This window comes from Saccopteryx leptura, chromosome 2 (assembly GCF_036850995.1).
Source record: "Saccopteryx leptura isolate mSacLep1 chromosome 2, mSacLep1_pri_phased_curated, whole genome shotgun sequence".
NCBI classification, from domain to species: Eukaryota; Metazoa; Chordata; class Mammalia; order Chiroptera; family Emballonuridae; genus Saccopteryx; species Saccopteryx leptura.
In genome coordinates this window covers 37,799,490-37,816,470 of record NC_089504.1, presented here as the reverse complement: position 1 = coordinate 37,816,470, position 16,981 = coordinate 37,799,490, and the positions used below count along the sequence as shown (strand labels likewise).

General features: G+C 41.2%; 1 protein-coding gene across 3 annotated transcripts in view; it reads left to right on the top strand.

Annotated features, from left to right (window-relative positions):
• The first annotated feature begins 4,112 nt into the window (after window positions 1-4,112).
• RUSC2 (RUN and SH3 domain containing 2) overlaps window positions 4,113-16,981 on the top strand; it is an 84,992-nt gene continuing 72,123 nt past the window's right edge. For 2 of the 3 annotated variants that reach the window (XM_066367718.1, XM_066367715.1), the window contains exon 1: window positions 4,113-4,394. The gene's annotated coding sequence lies outside the window, so the exon portion shown is untranslated. The remainder of the gene's footprint in view (window positions 4,395-16,981) is intronic. The other variant, XM_066367719.1, reaches the window with a different exon arrangement.

The following is a 16,981-nucleotide window of genomic DNA, read 5'->3' as shown; positions in this document are numbered from 1 at the left end:
ACTTTAGTTGTATATTGATTTCTTCTCTGTGCTTTGACTGGGACTGTCCCCTTGCTCAAGCCAGCAACCTCTTAGGCTCGAGCTGGAGAGCTTTTTGGATTGTGTGGATGAATCCCCTGCTCAAGCCAGTGACCCTACACTGATGGACCCACACTCAGAGCTGGCCAGCTTAGGGTTTCCAATCAGCAACCTCAGTGGTCTAGGTTGATGCTTTATCCACTCCACCACCATCAGTCCGGCTTCACACATTTTAATCATTGATTTACCTGTCTATGCATAGCACATAATAGGCCTTTAATAAATGCCTGTTGAATGAATGAAAAAATGAAATAATTGAAATCTGCCTCTCTGCATTCTCTGCTTATTTTTCTTGTTTTCCTGAATAGCACCACCACCCAATAAATCAGTGGTTTCCAACCTTTCAATAACTTCCAAATATATCTAAGACAACCTCAATAGTATTTTCATCAATGATACAGGCTGATATGTAGCAATCACCCTGAGCATAAGTAAATTTGACTAAGATCGTTAGGTCTGTAGACTTTATACAACATCAGGGTGGTTAACTCTTTCATAGACCATCACTGGTCTGCAGACTGGCAGACCTCAAACCAGAAACCTGGAAATTTTTCTGGACAACTCCATTCTGTTACCAAGTTCCATCTACTCTGTCCTAGAAATGTCTTCATGTTTTCCTTTTTTATTCATTCCCAGTCCCACTGCTTTCGCCATTTCTTGCCTAGATCATGGCAACATCCTCCTCTCTGGTCTCCCTGCCTCTGATTCTGCTTCTTTCCAATTCATTATCTATATACCACAGAGAATGATCTTTCGAAAGTATGAATCAGATCATGTCATTTGCCGGTTTAAAATCCTTTAGTGACTCATCATAGCTTCCCTATCTTGGTGATGACTACCTCTCCATCTTCATCCCCTCATTTCTACCATACCAAACTATTTGCAGTTCCTCAAATTTTCATTATCTTCAGAAGCCTTCATGCCTTGGTTCTTTCTATTCTGTCCTCTTAAAATACACTTCCCTCCTTTATCTGGCTAATGTCTATCTGTTCTTCACCTGCAGCTATGGTTGCTTTTAGCAAGCTCCTATTCTTGAGCTGGGTACCTATTCCTTGCACTGGACCACCTTGTACATTTCTCTTATTTTCAGTTCCCAAATACCCCAGCCACTACCCTAATTCAGACCCTCTCTCACTTCTCATTATACTACACAAAATCTTCTAACTGATCTCTTTATCTTCCTCTAATTCAACATTTACTATCCAACTAGAGTGAGATTTCCAAAGTGCAAATCCATTCAAATACTGGTAATAATGCATAATGTTTCTGCCCATAACAATGCAAATGATTCCTGTTCCCAGTGATGCAAATTATCTTTATCTGGTAGAGTATTTCTAAAAGTCAAATCTTCATTTGAACTGGTTTTAGTATCTTACTGGTTCTCTCATTAATTAGTGAGTTTAATATGTGTTTATTTTATATTTGTATAAGAATCATGATTTTACTTTTTTGGAAATTATCCCTTAACACACACACACACACACACACATAAAACGGAGGTGACCAACCCACAGTTGCGGAATGAGACTATGAATGGATAGAAGGATGTGTCATCAACCCAGGGCAGCATCTGGCTGTGCCTCAGGAAGAAGTGGACTCAGCTGCTGAAAGGCCCCAAGAACCTGGAGACTCAGCTCTTTGTGTCTACACTGGGCTCCTCTCTAGGCAACAGATTCATTCTTCTCAGCAAATTGGTTTTCTTTGCTACTCGGGCCATTTGGCAAGTAAAAGATAGTCACTCACACAGTTCTCAAATTTCAGTTATAAGTCTAACCATGAATATGGATGTAGTTCTCTCTCCCCCATTTCCAAATCCTCAGGCCAGGGATTCTAACTGGACTACTTCGGGATGAGTCCCCACACTGGACCATGTAACCGTACAAACATGTGGCTTTTCATTGGTTCCCGTGCTGGCAGTCCAAGCCCTCTCCACTTCACCCTCAGGATTTTATTTCTAAAATGTGTATTTGATTTGCCATTCCTACCTCTGTATAAAACCCTTCAGTGTCTCTCCACTGTAAGTCTCTCCACTTACAGTCAAGTCCCAATCCTTAGCCTCCTTAGGAGGCTCTTCATCATTACAACCCTGACCATTTCTGCTGGACTCTCTCCATTGTACTCCACACCTCCATCAGGTTATTTTTCCCCTTTGTTCTTTGCATATGCAGATTCCCCCACATCCTTTAACTTTCGCTCATTCTTCAAAACGCAGGTCACACCACTTCTGTGAGGCCTGAAGATGCATTACAGGAAGTGACATTTATCTGCTCCCCCTCACTGTGATCCAACAAGCCTGTGAGTGCCAAGAGCAGAAGTCTCAGTCTGTGACTCTTTTGCAGAGCATGGAACCTAGTGAGCTTCTAATAACTATTTGCTGAATGATTAGCTGCCCTCCTCTTTGGTCCCCATGGACCCTTTGCTTAGAAGGAGACAATAGAATCCTCAATGTCTCTCACACACACTGTCTGCCATGAGGAGTGGGAAGTGCATGAGTTCTGTTAAGGAAAAAATATTCATGACACTTATTAAAGACCGTTAAGGCAGACCTTGGCTGGTTGGCTCAACGGTAGAGCATTGGCACAGCGTGTGGATGTCCCAGGTTAGATTCTGGGTCAGGGCACACAGGAGAAGCGACTGTGTGCTTCTCTACCTGTCCCCCTCTCCCTTTTCTCTCTCTCTTTTCCTCCTACAGCCATGGCTTGGTTGGAGCAAGTTGGCCCCAGGTGCAGAGGATGGCTCCCTGGCCTCGCCTCAGGTGCTAAAATAGCTCTGTTGCTGAGCAATGGAGCAATGACCCCAGATGAGCAGAGCATCGCCCCATAGGGGGCTTGCCTGGTGGATCTCGGTTGGGGCGCATGTGGGAATCTGTCTGTTTGCCTCCCCACTTCTCATTTAAGGGGAAAAAAGTCAGGCAGACTTTATTTAAGGGAACCATCATGATAAGTTTAGGAGCCACTGTAATGAAGTCTTGCTGTGCAACAGAGATTGAACTCAACTCAGACCCCAACAAGAATAAGTGGGGAATTTGTAGCCAAGGAACAGGGAAGGGGAGGGGTCAGTGGATGGAAAATTACTGTCTTCATTTGTTCAAGCTGCTATTATAATACCACAGACTGAGTAGCTTATAAGCAACAGAAATTTCTCAGTTCTAGAAGCTGGAAGCCCCAAATCAGGGTGCCAAGAAGGGTATTTTTTCCAGGTTGCAGACTACTTGTATCCTCACCTGGAGCACTGCACTAGGGAGCTTTGTAAGATCTTCATTAGCACTAATCCTATTCATGTGGGCTCCACCCTCCTGACCTAATCACCTCCCAAAGGCCTCCATCCACTAATACTATTACCTTTGAGTGTTAGGATTTCACCAGATGAATTTTGGACGATAGCACTTGGTCTGTAGCATTAATGTGGACCATAGCAATTACTAAGAGGAAACATCAGGGATAAGAGGGATTCTTGCTAAACTGACTCAACAGAATCCTTGCGGACGCCAACCCAAGGTGAGTAGACATCCAGGATGGGGACAGATGGGGACTTTTCATTAAAGTGACTTACCAGTATTGTTGTTTTAACTGGATTCTTACAAGGCCAGAGAGGGAAGCCCAAGGTCGAGTCTGTGTCCAGCAGAGGACTCAGAGGAGCCTGACTAAAGTTTTGGTCAAAGGAGAGAGTCTGTTATAGATTTTACCAGGGCTTCTCAACCCTGGCTATGCATGGGGTGCTTTTAAAAATACCAAAGCCTGGAACCAGTCCAGTGATTCTGATTCCATCGCTCTTGGCTAAGATCAAGCCTTAGTTTTGTTTTCTGTTTTTCCTAAGAGGTCCTATGAGGTGTCAGGGTTTATAATCGCCGTTTTAGGCAGAGATGGGTTAAGAAATGCACCTGCCTTCGAAACCAGTTGGCCTGCGCTCCACGGTTCTAGGTTCCAGCGCAGCACAGCCGCGCTTCGGCTGACACCACCCCAAAGGGGCGTGGCGAGGGCCGCAGAAGGCGGGGCCACGGCCGTAGCCTCGCTGCTCCCCTCCCGGGAAAGCACTGCGCGTGACTCGCTGCGCGCGTCGCAGCGAGAGCTGGAGAGGTGGGCGAATTCCGTGAGCCCAGTGGGTCAAACCATCGCGCTGTCCGGAGGGGAGGCTTGAGGGCAGCCCAGATTGGACCATCGGCCTCGCAGCTGAGGGTGAGGATCGGGCGTTACCAACCCGTCTGGAGAAGAGGGGGGCGCGGGTCTGTCCCGGTTGCGACGCCAGCCCTGGAGGGCGTGATACCCCGCCGCCGCCGCAGCCGCTGGAGGAGAGGCCACGCGGAGGCAAAAGACGAGGTAGGGACGCCTCTTCACAGCCCGGCAGGGTACGGGAGACCTTGTGCCCCCACGTCCCGAATGATCCCTTAGGAGAAGGCCCTCTGTCGGCCCACTTAACCACCCTTAGCACCTCGCCCTTCTGTCAGCTCTTCCCCATCTTGTTCCCTCAGCTCCATCCTCCCGGTCCGTTCCGACCCTCTGGACCGAGCTCATCTTCAGTTCTTTTCCTGACCCTTCATCTCTATCATCCCCTGAACCTGCAAACGCCCGGGACCACATCTCCCTTTGGGCGTCACCCCAGATCCACCCCAACCGTCTCTTCAAACTGTCCCTTCGGAGACACCCGCTCTGCTGACTCGCGACCAGTAACATCTCTTGTGACCGCTCTGGGGGAGCGCCGAGGCCCAGCGTGCAGCTCCGCGTCTGCGGCGGGGGCCTCCACACAGCCAGCCCCAGCCCTCTGCCCCTACCCCCACCCACCGGTCCTCTGCGCCTCTGTCCCTTGGTCCTGGTTCCCCAGTTAGTATCTGCCGGAGCGGTAAGAGATCTCTCGCGCGCTTCCGTTTTACCTTGGGAAAACCTCTGGCCTGGCACTTTGCCAGCCCCCTGCCACTGCATTTACCTGCTGCGAAGGGCACCGGGATCCTGTTGCCTAGGGCTGGCTTGGGACCGCCTGGGCTAACCTAGATGCAAGAACCATACACTATTCATTGTATCCCCAGTGCCCAGGACAGTGCCTGACAATGGCAGCGCTCAGTAAATACTTGAAGGGTGGATGAATGAATGAGCCCAATGCAGAGCTGTAAGGCAGAGTGCTTTAGTGGGCAAGGAGTCACTAGGTACGTGAAAGGGTGAAAAAGGAGCATGGTGCAGGGAGAGGATTACTTGTAGTGATCATATTGGGACCATAAAATGGAATTATTCAGCCCTTTAATTCATGCATCTAATTTCATTTACATATGAGCTTCTATGTATCAACTGTTTACCACTTACATTATGTTTCCAAAAACAAATAAAGTCTGGACTGGGGCTGCAGAAATTTTTATTGGTTAATGCCTTAGAGGCTTACCCAGATACCCTTGAAAGAGCTTTGCCCAGGTGAACCGCTCCTCTTGCCCTAGAGACTATCTGCTCCCCCTGGAGAAGAACTCTGGAGGCTAGCCACAGCCTTTAAAGCTGACTCAGTGTACCTGGTCAGCTGGGGTGCTTCAGGGCAGGTTGGAGGAATGAAGAACCTCAGTTATATTATTACCTTTTAGCTCCTCAATACCCAAACCACACCCCACCCCCACCCCCACCCCCATCTCAGAGACTGGAAGGACAAACAATGCACAGGCCTAGTGTGAGAGATTAGCAGATTCCTAAATACTACTGAAGTGTTATTGGGCCATAAAGGTCATTTATATCTCAGTAGACCAGAGTGAGACAGGGATTACCACTACATGAACTGTGTCGGTAATAAGAACATGGGCCTTTTAAAGATGGAATTCTCGAAGAATAGAGAGCCTGGCCCTGTTTTTATTGGTTTCTTGGAGGATAACCTTAACAGATTCAGTTTCCTGAAGGTAAGACAGGGTTCAGAGACCTCAGTTTGGGCCCAGCTTCCATGGAGAAGTAGATAATACTGCTGAGTGATGAAACAATAGTTGGAAATTTGTGGAAGTTTATCATCTAAGAATTAGTTTCCTGACTAGTAGTGGAATTATTGTAACAAGGGCTCACAGTATTAGTAGATAAAATTAGTAGGTAAAAATTAGTAGGCAGTGGTATGGCTTACAGGAAGGAAGAAAGATCCCACCACTATCCCTGCTATTCTGTTACCCAGGGGTCCCCAAACTTTTTACACTGGGGGCCAGTTCACTGTCCCTCAGACCGTTAGAGGGCCGGACTATAAAAAAACTATGGAAAAATCCCTATGCACACTGCACATATCTTGTTTTAAAGTAAAAAAAACAAAACGGGAACAAATACAATATTTAAAATAAAGAACAAGTAAATTTCAATCAACAAACTGACCAGTATTTCAATGGGAACTATGCTCCTTTCACTGACCACCAATGAAAGAGGTGCCCCTTCAGGAAGTGGAGGGGGGGATAAATGGCCTTAGGGGGCCGCATGCGTTGGGCCATACTTTGGGGACCCTGCTGTTACCTGTGCCCTTCCTGCTGTATGACCACAGGGTCCTTACCACCATTGTTTCTTTTCTGCTTTAAGCCAAAATCAAAATCTTCTTTCCTCTGATTTTTAAGTGTTTAAGGTTCTTTTTTGAGGCCAGACCTGCCTAACAGGAGTCTGGGTATGTTTTCCCCCATTTGCAGCTCGATTTATCCCTCTTTACTTTCTCTTTCTCTCACCCTCTCACCTATCTTTATAGGTAAGTTTTGGATCATAGAAACTTAAAACAGGGAGTGGCTCCTGAGCTGGATTAAGTATGGGCATGGTGAAACCAATACATTTTTTTTTTGGTAATCAATACATTTTTAATGAGCTTTTCTACTTTTTCCTGTGTAGCCTGACCTGTGGTGGCGCAGTGGATAAAGTGTCGACCTAGAACGCTGAGGTTGCTGGTTCAAAACCATGGGCTTGCCTGGTCAAGGCACATATGAGAGTTGATGCTTCCTGCTCCTACCTCTCTCCTCTCTCTCTCTCTAAAAATAAATAAATAAAATCTACTTTTTCCTGTCTAGGCTCCCTGTTAAGGCTTCAGTAACTCCAGAATACTCTGGACTATTTGATTTATTTTCTCTTCAACTTCTGATATTTCAGAACATTGCCAGATAATATACAGGATTCCAAGTTAAATTTAAATTTCAGGTAAATAACAGGGTGTCCTGTATTTTTATTTGCTAAATCTGGCAACCCTAGTTCATGGGGAGGCTTATGCCTTCTAATTTTCTCTCTACAAATTTAGGACAATAACTCACCCTTTTCTTCTGTTACTCATACACAATGACTGAACACCCTAGCAAAAGTCACTTGAATGAGATGTCTCACTGCATGGTAAGGTAAAGGCAGGCTCTGTAGAGATAGTTTAATTGGCCTGTATTGAGGTCATCCAGAAAATACCCACACAGTTATTGGCATATGATATTGTAGTTCCTGTCAAATGAGTTTATCATATAAAATGAGCATATTATTTTGATTGGTGATTATCAACTTTGCTCTGAGAGAGACAACCACATGTGGGAGTAGGGTGAGAGGCGGATTCTAAAGAAAAAGTATAACTTATAGCAGAACTTCTTGTTTTCCACATTTACTCTTTTGTGTGCATGGTAAATTATACATAACAAAAAATTGTGTTTTAACCATTTCAAGTTCAGTAGCATGAAGTAAATTCATGTTGTTGTCCAGCCATCACCACCATCCCATCCAGAACATTTTCAAACTGAAACTGTTTCATTTTCTCAAATTGAAACTACTAATTAAACAATAATTCCTCATTCCCTCTTTTTTTTTTTCTGCAAGAGTAGGAGAGAGAAAGAGAGATGAAGGGAGAGAGATAAGAAGCATCAGCTCGCAGTTGTGGCACTTTAGTTGTTCATTGATTGCTTCTTATTCATGCCTTTGCCCAGGGGCTTCAGCTGAGCCAGTGACCCCTTGCTCAAGCCAGCAACCTTGGTCTTTAAGCTAGTGACCTTTGGGCTCAAGCCAGCGACCATGGGATCATGTCAGTGATCCCACACTCAAGCTGGTGAGCCTAAACTCAAGCCAGATGAGCCTGTGTTCAAGCCCTCAAGCCAGCAACCTCAAGGTTTCAAACCTGGGATGCTCTATCCACTCCTCTGTCACCACTGGTAAGGCTCCTCATTCCTTCTTCCCACAACCCCCTGACAACCACCATTCTACATTTTTCTCTATGAATTTGACTACTGTAGGTACTTAATATAAGTCAAATCATACAATATTTATCTTTATTGACTGGCTTATTTCATTCAACATAATATCTTCAAGGTTTATCTGCATTGCAGCTTGTATCCAAATTTCCCTTTTAAGGCTGAATAATATTCATTGTATGTATATACCACATTCTGTTTATCCATTCATCCATCCATAGATAATTGAGTTGCTTCCACCTTTTAGCTATTGTGAATATGCTGTTAGGAACATGGGTGTGCTAATATCTGTTTGAGTCCTGCTTTTAATTCTTTTGGGTATATACCTAGAAATGGAATTGCTAGACTGTATAGTAATTCTATATTTACTTTTTTGAGAAACTACCATACCATTTTTTACATTGGCTGTACTATTTTTTACATTCTCACAGCAATGTAAAGGATTCCAATTTTATATCTTCTTGGAGAAAAGTCTGTTGAGATCCTTTGCTCATTTTTCAATTAGATTTTATGTCTTCTTTTCAAATTTTTGTTTCTTGATTGATTTGAGAGAGAGAGAGAGAAACATTGAGTTTTGTTTCACTTATTTATGCATTCATTGGTTGATCCTTGTATGTAACTTGACCCAGGATTGAACCTACAACCCTGGAGTATCAGGACATTCTAACCAACGGGTAAATTGGAATATATGTCTTTCTATAGTTAAGTTGTAAGAGTTCTTTATATATTCTGGATAGAAGTCTCTTTTCAGATATATGATTTGCAAATATGTTCTTTCATTCTGTGAGTTGCCTTTTCACTCTTTTAATAGTCCTTTGAAGCACAAAAGTTTTAAATTTTGATGAAGTCAAATTTACCTATTTTTTCTTTTGTTACCTGTGCTCTTGATGTTATAGCCAAGAAATCATTGCCAAATTACAAGTGGTCCCTCATCTATTGTGGGGGTTATAGGTTCCAGAACCCCCCACAATAGGCCAAAATCTGCAAAGGAGTGACCTTATAGTTATTTTATTATTTATATATATTTTAAGGCTTTATAAACTCTCTCCATACTCATAAACCTTTTCCACACTGTTATTAACCTTTCCCACACTCTTATAAATACTTTCTATGATCTTAAACACTTTCTATGCTCTTAAACCTATGTAATTTTAACAACATATAAAATTCTATATGAATACTCACCAGTGAATATACTACAACTTGAATGATGAAGATGATGATGAATTAATATTCTTTTAATATGTTTTAAATAATATTTTTATATTGTTTTCAACTTTTTAGGCTAGAAAATGCTTATTTTATTGCAAAATAATTTAAATAACAAATATATAAAAACACCTATATACCGCAAAATCCCACAATATAGTGAAAAATCCATGATACAAAATTAGATATATACAACTTTAAAATTTGCAATAGCCCTGGCCGGTTGGCTCAGCGGTAGAGCGTCGGCCTAGCGGGCGGAGGACCCGGGTTCGATTCCCGGCCAGGGCACACAGGAGAAGCGCCCATTTGCTTCTCCACCCCTCCGCCGCGCTTTCCTCTCTGTCTCTCTCTTCCCCTCCCGCAGCTAAGGCTCCATTGGAGCAAAGATGGCCCGGGCGCTGGGGATGGCTCTGTGGCCTCTGCCTCAGGCGCTAGAGTGGCTCTGGTCGCAACATGGCGACGCCCCAGAGGGGCAGAGCATCGCCCCATGGTGGGCAGAGCATCGCCCCATGGTGGGCGTGCCGGGTGGATCCCGGTCGGGCGCATGCGGGAGTCTGTCTGACTGTCTCTCCCTGTTTCCAGCTTCAGAAAAATGAAAAAAAAAAAAAAAAAATTGCAATACAGTGAAACCGCAAAAACTAAACCATGATATGGCGAGGGATGACTGTACTAAGTTTTTTTATAGTTTTATCTCTTATGTTTAAATCTTTGATCCATTTTGAGTTAATTTGTATATATAATGTAAGACAAAGGCCCAACTTTATTCTTTTGCATGTGGATACCAGTTTTCCCAACACTATTTGTTGAAAAGACTATTTTTTCCCATTAAATAAACGTGGAATTCTTTTTGAAAATCATTTGACCAGATATGCCAGAGTAATACCAGTGGCCGAGGCCAGGCAGGTTCACATTGGACGTGGGCAGACGGTAGAAAAACTGCAGAGCCGGAAAGGGTTGGGCCATTCCGTTTAATTAAGTCGCACAACGGTGGGCAAGCACACAGGCAGGAGGAAACCTCTTCTCCAGCACACCAACAGCAAGAATGGCCCCTTATAGTGGCAGGCAGGCAATCCACGCATCCACAATTCCCTCATATCTCTCCAGCGCAAGCGCCCATAACCTTATATAGGCCAAGCACACATGGCACTGCCATGCACTCATGTACCAATCAGGCAAAATGCCTGCAGCTGGTAACCCCACGAGCAAGCCTTAACACAGATGCCCCACAGCCAGGGTTTATTTCTTGGCTCGGGTTTATTTCTTGGCTCTCTATTATATTCCACTAGCCTATATATCTGTCTTTATGCCAGTACCACACTCTTTTGGTTACTGTAACTTTGTAGTAAGATTAGTAAAATAGGAAATGTGAGTCTTTCAACTTTGTATTTATTTTTCAAGATTGCTTTGGCTATTCAGGATCCCTTGAGATTCCATGTGAATTTTAGGGTTGGATTCTTCTATTTCTGGAAAAAGAAATTATTAGGATTTTGAAAGGGATTGCACAAAATCCACAAGTTGCTTTGGATAGCATTGACATATTTTTTTATTGTTATTGTGGAAAGAACACATAATGAGATCTACCGTCTTAACAAATATATATTGTCAACTGTAAGTAAAATATATTGTCAACTCTAAGTATGTTGTTATACAGTAGATCTCTAGAGCTTATTCAACTTGCTTGACTGAAACTTTATACCAGGGGTCCCCAAACTATGGCCTGTGGGCCGCATGCGGCCCCCTGAGGCCATTTATCGGGCCCCTGCCGCACTTCCGGAAGGGGCACCTCTTTCATTGGTGGTCAGTGAGAGTTGCTCACGGTGGTCCGTGAGAGTTGCTCACGTACAGTACTACTTCCAGTGACGTGGGACGCACGCCTCATGGCTCTGGAAGTGCGTCATATCACTTGTTACGGCTAGCAGTGACAAATATGGAACCGGACATTGACCATCTCATTAGCCAAAAGCAGGCCCATAGTTCTCATTGAAATACTGGTCAGTTTGTTGATTTAAATTTACTTGTTCTTTATTTTAAATATTGTATTTGTTCCCGTTTTGTTTTTTTACTTTAAAATAAGATATGTGCAGTGTGCATAGGGATTTGTTCATAGTTTATTTTATAGTCCAACCCTCCAACAGTCTGAGGGACTGGCCCCCTGTGTAAAAAGTTTGGGGACCCCTGCTTTATACCACTGAACAGCAACACCTTACTTTCGGCTTCCCCAGCCCCTGGCAACTACCATTCCACTCTTTGATTCATGAATTTGACTACTTTACATATCATATAAATGGAAATTAGGCTGTATTTTTTTTTCTGATTAGCTTATTTCACCTAGCATAATGTCCATCTATATTGTTGCATATTGTGGGTATTAGCAGCTGAATATTCAGTCTTACCATTCATGAATACACAATATCTTTCCATTTATTTTTGTCTTCTTTATTCTAGCAGCACTTTGTTGTTTTTCGTGTACATCTTTCACTTTATTGGTTGAGTTTATTCTTTAGTATTTTACTGTTTTTGATATTATTATAAATGGAATTCATTTCCTTTTCAGATTGTTTACTGCTAGTGTATAAAAACACAGCTGATGTTTATATATGTTAATTTTTGTGTCCTATAACTTTGCCAGATTCATTTATTAACAGTTTGGGGAAGAACTTTTAGAGTTTTCTATATGTAAGATCATGTCATATGATGCCTGACCTGTGGTGGCACAGTGGATAAAGTGTCAGTTTTCAATGCTGAGATCTCAGGTTCAAAACCCTGGATTTACCTGGTCAAGCACAAAAGAGAAACAACTACTATGAGTTAATGCTTCCCGCTCCCTGCTTTCTCCCTCTCTCTCTCCTTTTCTCTAAAAATTCAATAAATAAAATTCTTAACAAAACAAAACAAAAACAGGATCATGTCATCTGCAAACAGAGATGCAGATGCCTTTTATTTCTTTTTCTTGTCTAATTGCTCTAGCTAGGACTTCCAGTATTCTGTTGAATAGAAATGGCAAAACATAGTCATATGTGTTTGAGCATTTGGTATGTAAGTCCTCAATAAACACTGATGATAGAACTGTATTTTAGACTAGTATATTAATTAGCATTAATATGTAGTGAGTCATCAAGAAAAGGATGTTACAGCTTTATATACTGTATATAAAGCAAAAGTATATAAATAAAAAATATGTATCTTTAAATTTTTACCAAAATACCTAAAGTTTTTACAATTAAATTTTATAATTACAGAAGAATACCTCTGTTCTCTGGAATTCTTGATTTCATAAAATAGTCTTTTTCTACTCCAGGAGGATGAAACAGTGAGCTCTGAAGTGTCTGCTGTGTTTTTTATTTCCTGTGTGAGGTCCTGCAGTCAAGGGCAATGAATTGATAACTGGGTGGAGAGAAAAACAGGGCCAGCCAATTTCTGGCTAGGATTTAGTTACCTTAGGATCCAAAGTCCATACTTAACTTGTTTATCTTAGTATCCTAAAAATCTATATTTAACTTAATCTGTTTTTACACTTTTGTCCTTACTTTTCTTGCACAATTCCTTTTAAAAAAGAAAACGCAGCCTGACCTGTGGTGGTGCAGTGGATAAAGTGTCGACCTGGAAATGCTGAGGTCGCCAGTTCGAAACCCTGGGCTTGCCTGGTCAAGGCACATATGGGAGTTGATGCTTCCAGCTCCTCCCCCCTTCTCTCTCTCTGTCTCTCCTCTCTCTGTCTCTCTCCCTCTCCTCTCTAAAAAAAAATGAATAAAAAAAATTTTTTAATTTAAAAAAGAAAACGCAGCCTTATATTTAGTGTACTTAGGGAAAAATGGAAAGTGATTTTTATCCATTGTCAGATAAAGGGAAAAAGGAGAGCAGAGTATTCCTAAAGTTAGTACAGATAGTGTTTAGATGACCCCACAGCAAAGATCAAACACTCAAGAGGAGAAAGTTGGAAGACCTACTGCTGATCCCATTCATCTTGGAGTTGTTTCTCGTCCAAAATACTCTTTTCTTGTTTTTTTGAAGTGTTGTATCCTATTTATTTAAGGATATAGCCACATTTTGTTATCTGGACCAACATATTCTCTGAGGGTTCTACAAAGCGCGTTGTTCTGAAAGGCTAATCATTTCCTTTTAAATATCCCTCAAAGACTTCAAAGAACTTTTGTTTATGTAGGCTATATTTATCAATGTTCAGTATATTTAAAGTTAAAACTAATAAAATTTTAAATGTAATTAACCTATTACATGTTAACATGAATAGCATTTTAATGAACAATAACCATTTTCCAAAACAACAACAAAATATTATTGAAGGTGTCATCGTTTTACATTTTTAAAAAATCCAATGTCTGTTTTCATAGAATTTGACTGGATTCTCACATTTGATTCTCCATTTAGTCTGTTTAGATACATTATTTGATTGTAGTATATGAAGGAAATCTAGCCTCCCTTAGATATGTAGTTGGAAAGGAAGGTGTATTTTAATAGCTTTATCAAATAATTGTGATGTTCTTCTTTGATATTATGTCAAAACTCAATAAGTAGAAGTTTCTCAAAAGGTTAGCCTAAAATGTGGAATCTGAAACCATCTCAATGAAATTTTTATACTTTTATGTTAAAATCCATTGGTATATTCATCCTAGAATAGATCTTTTACCTTTGCATGATTTTAAAATACCTTGCATGAGTGCACTCTCCCTCCTGGGAGCACACCCATGTCTTTCCCTTTCGCTCTTATTCTCTCACAGGCATGCATCTCCTAAACTCTAAGGCAGTGGTCCCCAACCTTTTTTGGGCCACGGACCGGTTTAATGTCAGAAAATATTTTCATGGACCGGCCTTTAGGGTGGGACGGATAAATGTATCACGGGACCGAGACAAACGTCAAGAGTGAGTCCTAGATGGATGTAACAAAGGGATTCTGGTCATTTTTTAAAAAATAAAACATCGTTCAGACAAATATAATTAAAATGGAAATAATGTAAGTTATTTATTCTTTCTCTGCGGACCGGTACCAAATGGCCCACAGATCAGTACCGGTCCGCAGCCTGGGGGTTGAGGACCACTGCTCTAAGGGACCCCATGAGACTTGCAACCAGGGGAGCAATGGACAATGCCAGCTCTTCCCAGGCTAACCCCTGAGTCTGTCTCCAAGGTCCCCTTTTTCCTGACTTTCCAGTGAGCTGCTTTGACTCTTTCCTGTTGCTTCTTCTGTTCTAAGCCCATCCTTGTTTCACTGTCCTCAGCTTTAATAAACATACTCTCAAAATTATATATATGATATATTCATCCCCAGAGTACAGTGATTTAAACATTTCTGTCTCACATGTATTACTGTATAACAAACCACCCTAAAACTAAAACTTAGTGACTTAAAACAATGATTAATTATGTCTCACAATTTAGTAAGTTGGCTAAATGGGTTTTTTATAGTTCCAAAGAGAAGTTCTAAAACTATTTTTAATTGAAACACTATTGGAATGAATTAAGTTTCCCAAGGTCACTACTTTGAAGAATATCTCTTACTCAGTTGTGCAAGAGCTATTCTTCTTCTTTGAAATATTATTTTCTTTATATTTAGAGATATATATTGAATAGTTTACTTATTTTTTTTTTTTATTCGCCTTTTTAGAGAGAGAGGAGAGAAAGAGAAGAGGGGAGGAGCAGGAAGCATCAAGTCCCATATGTGCCTTGACCAGGCAAGCCTGGGGTTTCAAACCAGCAACCTCAGCATTCCAGGTCAACGCTTTATCTACTGCACCACCACTAGTCAGGTTTATATTATAGTTTATTTCTTAAATAATGTAGTGTCTATTTCAGTTTATAGGCTGATTTATATAATGTGCTTTTGCCTTAGTGGTTTTCAACCTTTTACACTTGGGGACTGGTGAAAATAGAATTATTTTGGGACCACTAATACAGAAATCACCCTAAGCATAAGGGAATTCTACTAAGATTATTGGGTCTGTACTCTTCATACAACATCAGGATGGCTAACTCTTTTGCAGGCAGGCATGAAATTTTTGTCAAACCAGTCCACAGACTGGCAGTTGAAAAACACTGCTTTGTCTGACGTCCGACACAGCAACTTTCAACATTATTAGTTTCTTCATCCCTAATGACGGCGGTTGGAAAAGGGAGACCCAGAAGCAGGATCACCTGCTCCATTATGCATTTGTGAGTTTTTTTCTGACAGCCAAGTGGTCGTAATAGTTAACAAGGATCATTGATCTCATGAGAATAAATGACAATTATGGCTTTTTATTGAATTGTGAGAAACTGTAATAAAGAATAGAGAATTTTAAACTTTTTTTAGAGAACTTGGTTAATAGAAATTTTACAGTTTCTATATGATCAAATCTTTGGTTTTCTTTTGTGTTTTCAGTAAATAAGTCTAGGAGTTTATATTGTGAGTGTGACTTTTGGTTGAAGATCTCTCTAAGGAACATCCCCCCATTTTCCACCTTTACTGAAATATTATTGACATGTAAAATTGCGTAAGTTTAAGGTGTACACTGTGTTGATTTGACATACTTTATATAATGGGAAATGATTACTACCGAAAAGTTAGTTGAACCTTCATCACTTCACATAATTACCACCTCTTTTTTGCAGTGGACACATTTAAAGTCTACTCTCTTAGCAACTTTCAAGTAAATATTACAGGATCATTAACTATAAGCACCATACTGTACATTAGATCCCTGGAACTTATTCATCTTATAAATGGAAACATCTATATCTTTGACCAACATCTCCCCATTTCTCCAGCCCCACAGTCTCTGTGGACCACCATTCTACTCTTTGTTTCTATGAGTTATGTTTTTTAGAGTCCGCATATAAGCAATATCATGTAATATTTGTCTTTCTAACTTACTGCAGTCATCATAATGCCCTCAAGGTCCATCCATGTTGTCACAAATGACAAGATTTCCTCCTTTTTCATGGCTGAATAGTGTGAGGAATGCTCTTTATTCATATGGTTCTCTCTAACAAATTCTTCACAGGCCCACATGCATATTTCTATTCTCTCTTTAAGAATGCACTCATAAGACTTCCTTTCTGAAACCTTTCATGATCACCCCTTGCAACCTTGTGTAAGATTTGCACTGTGCTTCCACTGGCCTTGCCTGGGCTTCACTATTTACATACCTGTAAATTCTATAGGGGCAGGAATGGTATTTGAATCAAGAGTCTCTCACAGATCTAGAGAAAGCTTGATCTTTCCAGTTTTTGAAGTTCTTTATATATTAAATGTTATTAAAATTAAAAGCAGGATTGTAATAATTTTGGTATATTTTAAATATTTACATTAACAAATTAATTTGTTTTAATACAAAAATGACTGTATTAGGGGCGAGGGCTCCAAGATGGCGGCAGAGTAGTTGGAAGTTACACTCACCTCCTCACAGGACCAAACTGGAATTACAACTAAAATATAGAACAATTGCCCTAAATAACCAACTGCAGACTAGCTGAAGAGAAGTCTTATAACCAAGGATTTACAAAAGAAGCTTCCTCAAGACTTGTAGGAAGTACAGAGAGGCAAAAAAGGGCTGGCCCCACTCCCATGGG